The following is a 12,756-nucleotide window of genomic DNA, read 5'->3' as shown; positions in this document are numbered from 1 at the left end:
GATATGCTGTAATATGGATGGCAGTAGTCAAGTGTGGCTGCCTAATATTAACTTAATTAAATTCAAAACTGAGTCCCTCTCCCATACACGCTGGTCACATTTCAAGGACTTGATAGCTACAGGAGGCCAGGAGCTCTCATACTGGACAGCGCAAATATAGAAAGTCCCACTGAATGGCGCTAGTCTGAAACAGAGGTGTAACGAAAACAGCACATGTGGGAATGTATTGGGGTGTAGCCGAAGCACACAATGAAGTCTTCATAACATGAAAAACATACGTCAAAAATGATGAAAGACACTTTGTATCTTACTCAGAAAATTAGACAAGGTCCTAAATGCTAAGCTTTCATAAAGACAAAGGCTACTAAAGGCTCATAAAGAATGTAATGAATTATCAAACAGAAAAAAAAAAACAAACAGTGGCACTAATAAGAAAATTCAAAAACTGTTTTTAGGAAAAACTGATAAACTATTGGGTGAAAACTACAAAGAAAAACTACCCTTACCTTTATAAAGGGCAAAAATTCCCTATAAAAAATAAGAAACAGAAGAGAGAATGTAAGAATAGAGAACATTAGAAGAATAACATGAGACCACTTTGCTCAACTCTGGAAACTATTTGTATACCTGGAGGAAGTAGCTAATTTTCCAGGGAAATGGAATTTACCAAAGCTGACACCAGACAAAATAGAGAAAAAAAGTCTAAGGTGGCTTATTTCCATAGAACAATCAGAGACATGACAAAGAGCTGGATAGCTTCACAGGGAAATTCTACCAAAATTAAGGAGCTGATAATTTCGATGTTATAGAAATATAACAACTCTTTAGAAATAGAATCTATATATAGACTTTATATATAGAAATATAAAAACTCTCCAAATTATTATTATTATTCTTTTTTTATTTTTTAAATTTACACCCAAATTAGCACAGAGTGCAACAATGATTTCAGGAGTAGATTCCTTAGTGCCCCTGACCCATTTAGCCCATCCCAGCTCCCACAACCCCTCCAGTAACCCTCAGTTTGTTCTCCATGTTTATGAGTCTCTTCTGTTTTGTTCCCCTCCCTGTGTTTACATTATTTTTGTTTCCCTTCCCTTATGTTCATCTGTTTTGTCTTTTAAAGTCCTCATAGGAGTGAAGTCATATGATTTTTATCTTTCTCTGACTGACTAATTTCACGTAGCGTAATACCCTCCAGTTCCATCCATGTAGTTGCAAATGGCAAGATTTCATTCTTTTTGATTGCCGAGTAATACTCCGTTGTATATATGGATATATATACCACATCTTCTTTATCCATTCATCCGTCGATGGACATTGGGGCTCTTTCCATACTTTGGCTATTATTGATAGCGCTGCTATAAACATGGGGGTGCATGTGTCCCTTCGAAACAGCACACCTGTATCCCGTGGGTAAATGCCTAGTAGTGCAATTGCTGGGTTGTAGGGTAGTTCTATTTTCAGTTTTTTGAGGACCCTCCAGCCTGTTTTCCAGAGTGGCTGCACCAGCTTGCATTCCCATCTCCAAATTATTTTTTAAAGCAAATAGAATATTAACATGAACATACAATAACATTTTTAAACATCCCACTTATAAACCTTACTTATGAATAGCCATCCCCAAACCATAAATAAAATACTAACAAACAGCCTTCAGCCACACATTGAAGGAATTATGATCACAGTAGGGCTAGAATTTCAGGGAAGAGTCAATAGTAGGAAATCTAACATAATTTATTACATTAATAGAAAACTCACATGATTGTCGACATCGTTTCACAAAAAGCATTTAAAAAATTCAATAACCATTCTTGATGAAAATAACAAAGTAAGAATATAAGGACATTACTTTTTAACATGATCAAATACGTGTATCTCATTTCAAAAGCCAGGGCTAGAAGCATTCCCACTAAATACCCAAATCAAGTCAACGATGTCCACTAATACCGTTACTTAATATTTCACTCCAGAATTACATACGGAATTTGACAAAAGAAAATTCAGATTTAAAAATGGAAAAAAAACCCGTTAAAACTATCATTATATGCAGAAGACGGTAAACCCGAATATTTGGCAAACAGAAGTGTGCCAATTAATCGAGTTAAAAAACTATGAGAATGACTGAAGTATCAAAGTACAAAGTTATCTAGAAATCAATGGCTTTCATCGGTATTAACAGTCGCCAGCGGGCAGATATAATGAAAGCCGAGTGCCCTTTTACAACAGCAATGCAAAGATAATGTAGGAATACACTTAACACAAAATGGGCAAGATACAAGTGAAGAAAGCCTTGCGACATGAATAAAGGGCTGTCTCAGTCCATCCGGGCTGCGGGAATAGAACACCACAGACTGCATGGCTTGTCAGCTTGTCAACAGAATTTGTTTCTCATGGTTCTGGAGGCGGCAAATCCGCGATGAAGACACCAGCACTCTCTGTGACTGGTGAGGACTGGCTTCCTGACTCACCGACGGCTGTTTTCTCACTGTGTGCGAGCAAGAGGCAAGCTCTCTGGGTCCCCTTTATAAAGGCACTCATCTATTCATGGGGGGGGGGGGTGTCTGCCTTCCTGACTTAATCACCCCCAAAGGTCTCACCTCCAAATACCCGACTAGGGGGCTAGGATTTCAACATAAGTCTGGAAGGAGACAAACATTTCAGCTCACGAGCAGGACGAGGAAGAAGACGTCTGCTCTTAGACTCAGATGTCCTGATGGATCCTGAAAAGACGTAGTACGGGATTTTTAATTATAGGACTGTCTGTAATGACAGAAGATCGGAAATAACCAAAATATCTATTAAGGGCGAAGTGGTTAATAAAATATGGGGTATAATTTAATTTAAGCGAATCGGAGGCTTTTGTGCAGAGGTAAACCAGAGTGAGGGAACTTTCTAGATATTGATATGGGAAGATCTCCAAGCTGTAGTGTTATTTGAAGTAGCAAGATGAAGAACGCTGTGTTCCCTTTGGTGTTTAAGAGGGAGAAAATAAGGATACATATCTGCCTTTATTTGTATGCATGCATTCCTACTCTGGAAGGATACATCATAAATTCATGACAGCGGTAACCTGTAAATGGGGGTGGCAGGCGTTTGAAGGAGTCTTTGCAGTGTGTGTGTGTGTGTGTGTGTGTTTGAAAGAGAGTGAGAGAGTGGGGGAGGGGCAGAAAGGAGGGAGAGAGAGAATCCCAAGCACTGTCAGCAGGGACCCCGATGCGGGGCTCGATCCCAGGAACCATAAGATCATGACCTGAGTGGAAATCAAGAGTGGGGTCCTTACCAACTGAGCCACCCACGTGCCCATGATACATTATTAATTGTTTAAGCTATGCGTGTGAATTACCCATTCAAAAATAAGTATGAAATACTTGGGAGAAACACCCACACCAAGAGTTGAGGGAGCCGTGCGTGTCGGCCTGAGCCTGCCTTTCTGTCCCTGAGCCTGACCTTGAATGCCGCAGGGCAAAGGAGGGCAGCTCATTCACCACCACCCAAGTTGCCACATGGCTTTCAGTGAAAAACCCTCGCTCTAGTTTCCTGGCTTGCTCAAGTCAGTGAAACGCTTGAGCATATGTCTGGGACAGTTGCAGATGTCCCCCCAGGGTGGACGAGTTTTCTTCGGCCTTCCGGCCACTCCTGCCTCCTGCAGGGCTCTTCAGAGACAGCGGGAGTAAATTCGGAAAAGACGGGCTTCGTGGCATTGACATCCGTGCCATATTTTGATGAGATGCCATTGAACCTTCGCAGGCATCCACCCCTGTGACCCGCTTCTCTCAGGCGAAGCCATCCGGATTGGGGCAAATGGGCTCCCTGTTCTGTTTACTCTGCGTAAATTATCTTTATTTCAGATGTAGGGGAGCTGCATCTATGGGGACATCTGCACTTGACTGATTACAGCCCGTAGCGGATTGCCTCGTTCTGCTCCCGGTCTTCCAGCGGCGGGGAAACGTGAAGAGCTGGGCACGTATTGGAAGCAGCAATCGCAGACGAGGGATCCGTTTGCCTTTCATTTTTGTGCACCGGAAGTTTCAGAGGATGGGAATTGCTCTCGTCCTTCACCTCCACCTGAGCCTTAGGTTCATTTCGGGGGACGAACATTTTAATGTGCATGAGGACGGCACCCCTCCCTGGCTCTGGAGAGGAGCGTTCACCCGCCAGCTGATCCACACCAAACCCAGGGCTGCTGAGGACGCGTGTGAAAGGGAGAAATCCATCTTGGGCCCGCCGCTGTCTCAGAAGGTTGCTGCCACCTATGGGTGTCTGTTAGCATCTGCACCTGTGTGTGGTCTGAGCGGGCGCAGGAGACCCAGAGAGGAAGAGAGGGAGTAAAGAGGCCGGGGAGATGAGCATGAGAAGTCAAGGGCCAAACAGAGAGCCAAGAGAGGCGTCCTCTCTGCCTGCGGCCCAGCTCTTTCCAAGAGCGGCCCTCGCTTTGCTCACCTCCCTCATTTAGAACGCTCCGGGCACCCAAGGGCCTTTCGGTGCCATCAACTACCCCACTTCAGCGGACCCATGTCAGAGAAAGGGGAAAACAAAACCAAAGAATAGAAAAACAGTCTCCCCCGTCAGGTGGAACCCTCGGGCTCTAACAGCTCTGACTTTAGCAAAGGAACACGCAGACACGCCCCCAGCCTCTGTCTGTGCCCTACTGATATTTAATGCTGTTGTAACAGAGACGGTATTATTCTTCAGTCAGTTCTTCCAAAGTCTTTGCTCCGCCCGTGTGTTATCGTATAAATCCTAGAGTTATGAACTCTGTGAGGTGGAGGGGACTTTTTAACCCACGATCGGTCCTGCAAAATCCCAGACAGGGACTTATCTACGCCCACGTGTGACTGAACTTTATGTGTTGACGGGGTCACAGATTGCTCAGAGAGTTGATCTCACATGACTCCGGGTGTGTTCATCTCCGGATGAGATGAACGTGTGAATCAGTACACAGAGTGAAGCAGATTGCTGTCCCTGCTGTGGGTGGGCCTCGTTCAATCAGCTGAAGGCCTGAGCTGAACAAAAAGGCTGTTCTTAACCCAAGTTAAAGAGCATCCTTTCTGCCTGATGGCTTTCAAACTGTGATCTTGGCTCCCCCCCCCCCCCCCCCCACTTTCGGACTCAGATTGAAACATTGGCTCTTCCTGGGTCTTGAGTGCGCTGGGTTTTGAACTATGAAACAATACTATCCGCTCTCCTGAGTCTCCAGCCTACAGACCCACCTGTGGATCTTGGGTCTTTGCCAGGTTGTGTAATTATGTGAGCCAGTTCCTTATAATAAATCTCTATCTCCATTTGTTCTGTTTCCCTGGGGGACCCAGACTAACACGCTAGGTTAAAGAACGTTCGGCGACGAGGAGCTCACAACCGAAGTGAATCCAAGACTAAACCGTGAGTCACCGGCAGAACCAAGAGTTGGGCTTAGAAATTTTGCCTTTTCTGTATTCCTCATCCATGCTTCTACCCGTCTACTCATTGAGCAAGCATGTATCGAACGTAGCCAACAAGTGTTTTGAGGGTATTACACATTTTACGTGAAAGAGATATTTTGCAATGACCTCCATGTGGACAAAATCAACTGCACTCCAAATTTCAGCGACACGTGATAGATACAGTGGCTCCTGCCTTGTAGGACACGCATCTGCTGGTTTTTCTCCAGCCACACGAACTCGCTATTCTGTTCTCTCACTGGGTCTTCCTCACGTAGGGGATAGAGGTGTCGGTGAGCAGCCAGGCTCTGATCCCACTGTCTTCTTTTCTCTGCCTATACCTTCAACCCCAGGTGTGTCCATCCAGCCCCTTGGCTGGGAATGCGTCCCGATGTTCACTCTTAAGACTCAATATTTCTTTAAAAACATTTTTTTTAACATTTATTCATTTTTGAGAGACGGCGTGCAAATGGGGGAGGGAGACACAGAATGCGAAGCTGGGTCCAGGTTCTGAGCTGTCAGCACGGAGCCCGACGGGGGGCTCGAACCCACGAACCGCGAGATCGTGACCCAAGCCAAAGTTGGAGCTTAACCGACCGAGCCACCCAGGCGCCCCTACCCTCAAGATTTCTGACCCTGAACTCACCTCAGTGCTCCAGATTCGTACATTCCAGTGCCCATTGTCTACGTGCCTGCCTGACTTAAATCCAGTGTGTTGAAAAGCAGTGAAACATTCCCTTTCAGTGTCCCCAAAAGTACACAGCCGAAGAAGGAGAATCTAGCGTTGTGTCCCTAGAGGACCCTGCCTCTCCCTGAGCTCCCCGCCCCCCCCACCGATGTCCTTCATTTTTCCAGTAGCCTCCCGTTTTGTGTCACAGCCTTGCCCCTTCATTTGGGTGACTATAAGTCCCATGACGAAAGAAAGAAATTTGCCTTTAAATAGTGCAAATTAGCCCTTCCAGTCGAATTAAGGTGAAATCACAAAGCACAGTCTATTTAGTAACATTTCACTCCGAGGGACGATAAATACCAAATCTAATCACGTAGCTACAGAGGCTGGTTGGTGATCCAAGCCATGTTTATTCTTTAAGTGAACTCACAAAACATCAGCGCTTCTGACTGAAGTCGGCACCCGCTTGTGGCTTCAACCGTCTTCAGATTTGTGTCTTTAAAAACCCAGAAAGCCTCATTTGTTTTTGTTTTTGTTTTTGTTTTTTTTCTGACCCAGAAATCTTGCTTAATCGCCTTATTTTGATGTCTGGTCATTAATGCATGCTATGAAGCGACTATTCTCTTCTGCTCCCTTTGTGGAGATTGTAGATCTTTTCTGTGTAGCTTGAGCAGTTGGAAAGGCCCTTACAATGTGGACTTGTCATTTCCTGAACACTTTGTCTTGCATACTGTAACTTGAGTTCCTCGTTGGTGACCAAGTGTCGGTCGTGACGTCTCTTCTCCCCACAGTTAAGGAGCAAACGAAATAATATATGGAAGGGCATTTTGGAATCTAATATAAAGACCAAAAATAAATGGCTTATTGTTATTATGTTTTACCTATAGTAGGGCATTTTAAAGAAATGACATTGTGGTATGGTCGACAGGTGACTGGACCAGGAAACCTCATGCACGGTGCTGGTCTTATAAAGTCACTGAGTCATAGTGTCATGACCTTGAAAATGAGGTCGTTTGAATGACCTCACCTTACAAGATGACTTCCTATAAGTTGGAGTTTGGATGAACTCATCCTATAGGTCTTTCCAACTCTCATGTATAAAACTTTACTATTGTAAATAAGGCTTCAGATGCTAAAATGTGGTGACGGTGTCTTCTCCCTTCTCTTAAATCTATCTACGTTTTATTTAGAAGAGAAACTATACTCCACGAGAGCCCCCAGAATTGAAATGCCGAATAATTGTATATTTACTGTTGGCTGTTTATTTAGAATCCACAATATGCCAGGCACAGTAATCATGATTCAAACGTTTATGATCCTGGGTGGCTTAAAAAGCGCATCTGTATTATATGATCTTGCGGGATCCTCTCCGATGCCTCTGATGGAAGCAGGACCAAGATGGCCAGACCCATTTCACAGATAGGAAAGTGGAGGGCGAGAGACGGTAAGTGATTCTGCCGAGATTCTCAGATGTAGGAAGTGAGGTTTGATCGCAGACTCTTGGACTCACACACTTGTTCCTTCCAGCTTGGGTGAGCAGTTACATGACATGGCTCCTGTTCTCAAGGTGGCAGCCTTCGAAGACGGCTCCAGGAATGAGGCAGATAAAGGTCCTATACATGGGACAGCGTTACAAAATCACAGCCCTCACTGTACCAAGACGATGTAGTTTCTTCATTCTGTGAAGCAGCGCTTTTTCTTTCTTTCATTTGGTGTGAGTCAGTGATTTAAACATCTTCAGGCTGTTGAACTTAGTTGTTCGGGGCTACATTCTGGTTCTTTCTGTTTTAACCATCTCTTTATTTGACCCTAAGACAGGGTCTGGGGCTTGAGAGACGCTGGTGGAGGGCAAAGAGGCTTGACCCGGTGTGGTCCTTGAGGGCGTGCTGGCCTTTGCCTCCGAGCTGGCCACATCCCATTTGGGGTCGTCTAGTATGTACTCTGATGTCCACTCTCCTTTTCTCATTCAGCCAATTCAGGGAGGTCCTTCCCTCTCAAGCGCGGCTCCCCTCCACTCGCGTGGGCCTTCCGACTCCTGGGAGTCCTGATCACGTCCTTCTTAACCTGCATTCAAGACTTCGCGCAAGACCAGTATCGCTGCTCACTGGATCCCGTTTCCCTCCTGGGGGCAATGGTGACCCGCAGGGATATTTGCAATATTCATCTGGAGACGTTTTTGGTTGTCACATTTTTTTCATGGGGAGAAGTATGTTACTGGCATCTAACGGGGCAAGACCAGGATGCTGCTCCATACCCTATGATGTGCGGACAGCGGCCACAACAAAGAATCCTCCAGCCCCAGATATCAGTAGTGCCGAGATTGGGAAAACCTGACCTACTCATGTATGGAAAGTTGCTCTGGTGCTGTCACTTGAGCCGAATAAAGGAAGCAAGCCGTTCAAAGTGAAATCACGCCCCCTTCCATCTCTGTCCTCCCCCCTTTTTATTATTGAGGTGTAATTGACAAATGGCATTATATTAACTTCAGGGGTACGACATCCTGATTTGATACTTGTACATATTGCAAGATGATCGTCACGACAAGTGTAGTTAATATCTGTCAGCATGTGCTATTGCCAACAGATTTTCTCTTGTGATGAGAACTTTTGATATTTACTTTCTTAGCAACTTTCCGATAGGCAGAACAGTACAATTAACTATAGTCATTATGCTGTACATTACATCCTTACGACTTCTTTTTCGCTTATAACTGCAGGTTTGTACCTTGGGACCCCCTTCATCCTTTCCCTCCTCTCTCAAACACCAATCTGTTCTCTATATCTATGATCTGGGTTGGGTGGTTACTTTTGTTTTTTTTTTAATTTTTTAAATATTTTATTTATTTTTGTGAGAGAGAGAGAGAGAGTGACAGGGAGTGAGCAGGGGAAAGGCAGAGAGAGAGAGAGGGAGACACAGAATCCAAAGCAGGCTCCCGGTTCCAAGCTGACAGCACAGAGCCCGATGCGGGGCTCGAACCCACGAACCGCGAGATCATGACCTGAGCCGAAGTCGATGCTTAACCGACTGAGCCACCCGGGTGCCCCACGGGTGCTTGCTTTTTAAATTTTTTCCAGATTCCACATACAAGTGAGATCATACAGCATTTATCTTTCTCTGACTTATTTCGCTTAACACAGTGCCTTCAAGGTCCATCTAGGTTGTTGCAAATGGCAAGATTTCATTCTTTCTTATGGCTGAGTAATAACCCGTTGTGTGTGTGTGTGTGTGTGTGTACGTACATATGCATACATATACATCACATCTTCTTTATCCATTCATTCATCAGTGGACACTTAGCTTGTTTTCATATCTTGGCTATTGTAAATAACGCGGCAGTAAACAGAGAGGTGCGTATATCTATGTGGTGTTTTGGGGTTCTTTTTTCTAAGTGTTTTCGTTTTTAGAGAAATACCCACTAGCGGAATTATTGGAGCGTGCGGTGGTTCTATTTTTAGTTTTTTCGAGGAATCTTCAGCTACTTTCCATAGTGGCTGCTCCAATTCCCATCCCCACCAACAGTGCTTGGGGTTCCCTTTTCTCCACCTCTTCACCGACGCCTGTTATTTCTTGTCTGTTTGATACTCACCCTTCTCACACAGGCGATAGCTCACTGTGCTTCTGATTTTCATTTCCCTGATGAGCAGTGTCATTGAGAATCTTTTCCTGTGTCTATGGGCCATCTGTATGTCTTCTTGGGAAAAACGTCCACTCGCTTATTCGGCCCATTTTTAAATCAGATGGTGTTTCTGCTACGGAGTTGTGGGAGTTTTTCATATATTTTGTGTTAACCGCTTCTCAGAGATATCCTTTTCGAATATTTTCTCCCATTCAGTAGGTTGCCTTGCATTTTGTGGATGGTTTCCTTGCTGCGCAGAAGCTTTTTCTCTCTTTCAAAACCCTAAAAACTTAAAGAACTCCAAAGCAGGGTGAATTTAGTTGAGTTTTATTTTTGTCCTGCTTAGTTCGGGCCAAAAACAGCTTGCTACTTGCCTTCTTGTTTGACACAAACATTGTTTCTAAGGGCATTGGATCTGGAGAGCTGGCGTTATAAATGGATGGGTTTTTAGAAGTAATAATAGTAACAGCTAACTTTTAGAGAAGACTGTTTTCACATACTCCTTTATTATTATCCCCATTTTACAGTGGGGGAAACTGAGGCTCAGAGTATAATTTCTCCACTGAGACCGTTGGTAAATGACAGAGTGGGACCTAAAATGTAGGTCAGTTCAACAACTGAGCCTAGATTCCTAGCCATCGTGCAGTATTGGCCTTGAACATACCGTACTAATTACATTATCATTTTTTCCCATGATATTGGTCTGATAAGCTTAATTTTTTTTTATACTTAAGAAAGCACGAGGGGCTGAAGGGAGGCACAGCTGTGATGCACCAAGCAGAACTTCTTGCGTATAAAATTAAAATGATTTTCCAACCACTGGGGGGGAACGAAAAGATTAGAAACAGATAAAAGTGTCTGGATCACTTCAGTGTACTGATTTATGACCGGCAGTATCATTCCTTTGAGAAAGAATACTATAGGATGATTCATATTTGGCCCCAAAATACGCTGCTTCTGGCTGGGGAAACTGGCAGGTTCTCACCTTCCCACATAAATATTTAAGAGCACCACCCCGTCATGTGTTAGATTTTCCGAAGTCTACAGATGTGAGCGTCTTGTCCTAGAATGCTGACTTTCTAGGTATGCCTTATCTGATCAACCGTAGCTGGAAAAAAAAAGGAGTTGTTTTTTGGGCCATTTGAGGATTTCGGAGCCACTTCTAGGAAGCATTCCCTTCGTAGGATCGGGACTCCCTTTGCTCGCTTGTTACTGGTTTGCTCTGTGTGGCGCCTGGTGTTGAGGGATTCTCCCAGTGCAGCCCCGCGCATCGTCTTCCTATCTTCACATACTCGGAAAACAAGGCCCGGGCTTACCTTTGCTGTTGGCACAAAACCCAAGTGAGCGCTCCTGGTTTAAGGGAGTCTCCGTTCAGGTTCATAATCCCAGACCTGAGTATCGTTCAGGGAAGAGATGAAGTCTAGATACAGGTGACATCCGCCAGAAGACAGGGACTCTTAGATGCAATATATTAATTGGTCTCCATTTGTCTCTCCGGGGGCCATTGGAAATGGTTACATCATGGCTTTGAAAGAGAGAAAATGAGGGGCGCCTGGGGGGCTCAGTCGGTTAAGCGTCCGACTTCGGCTCAGGTCATGATCTCACGGTCCGTGAGTTCGAGCCCTGCGTCGGGCTCTGGGCCGACAGCTCGGAGCCTGGAGCCTGCTTCGGATTCTGTGTCCCCCTCTCTCTCTGATCTTCCCCCATTCATGCTCTGTCTCTCTCTGTCTCAAAAATAAATAAACGTTAAAAAAAATTTTTTTTTTTTTGAAAGAGAGAAAATGATGCCGGGAACTGATCCCCTCGGGAACCCAGACAGGCCTAGCAAATGATATCGACTGGGTGCCAGGGCATAAATGGAGCTGTGATAAGGGCTGAAAAGGGCTGTGTGTGTGTGTGTGTGTGTGTCTGTGTGTGTGAGGAGGGGAACAAGAGCTGGGGCAGTCGGATGGAATCTGCAGAAAAGATCAAAGTAAGGAACCGAGAATAAATATTTAAGATTTCCTATTATTCCTTATTAAACTTTTTGAAGACTGCAGGAACGTGATTCATCAACCTCTCTCTCCCTTAATTTCTTTTTTTTTTAACCTCCCGAGGACAGCGCGAGCCGATCCTCTGCTCCAAGGGAAACCGGTTCAATTTATTGCTATTTCGTGGAAGCAGCTTGGTCCACCAGGGATGAACCAGAGACGCTTTTGTTTAAAATTAATGGTGGATGTCCGCCCCTTAAAAGCCCGTCATTTAAATGAACAAAGAGGCAATTGCTTCCTGACAGCAGTGGTGGGAAAGTGGAAACAGTGGCTTGATGTTTGACCCACAAATCTCCGCTCATCTACTTACTCCATTTTATCCCTTGACCTGTCTTTTTAATCATTTCACCTCCTTTCTGCAAAGAATTACTGCTGTCTCTCACACACGCAGTGACCTTCCTGCCTGATGATTTCAAGTACCCTTTTGACAAGAAGTACTGGGACTCATCCTTCCTTTCAGTGATAAATCCTAGGGGCTCTTCCCTTGGGTGGCGACTAACAGGCGAAGGGAGATTAGGGCCAAGCGTTGGGTTCGTCCCTGTCTAGATGGTCACTTCGCCACCTGAAGGGGGCGTCCAGGATCCCAACTGCTCGGCTGCCACGGTGCTCAGATAAAAGCATCATCATTATATTATACTAAAGAGTGAATGTCGCTCTGAACTTACTAAGGACCATCTTGGCTGTAGAGTATACCATCACCGCAGGGTCCTCCTTCGTTGTGGTACATTTGAGAGGAGAAAGGGACTCTCTTATCTTCCCAGTTGTCCCAACTTTGAAAGCAGCAAGACAAAAGCGAGGTGTCCCGTTTCTGTCGGACTCCCTTAGGGACGCCTTAACCCAGAAGGTGTCTGTGTGTCCCCCAGACCTAGGAAATCGTAACGCTGATTGAGGTAGTTTTGCTCTGGTATCTCTCTACACAGAGATCCTATCTTTCTCTGTCCCATCCCCCTGGGTTTTGCCTCACTTTTTTATTTCCCCCAAGACGGTGATGATGAGGCTTAGGAGGTGATACAGGGCAGG

The sequence above is a fragment of the Panthera tigris genome, chromosome B4, assembly GCF_018350195.1.
Source record: "Panthera tigris isolate Pti1 chromosome B4, P.tigris_Pti1_mat1.1, whole genome shotgun sequence".
NCBI lineage: Eukaryota > Metazoa > Chordata > Mammalia > Carnivora > Felidae > Panthera > Panthera tigris.
This window is presented reverse-complemented; position numbering follows the sequence as displayed.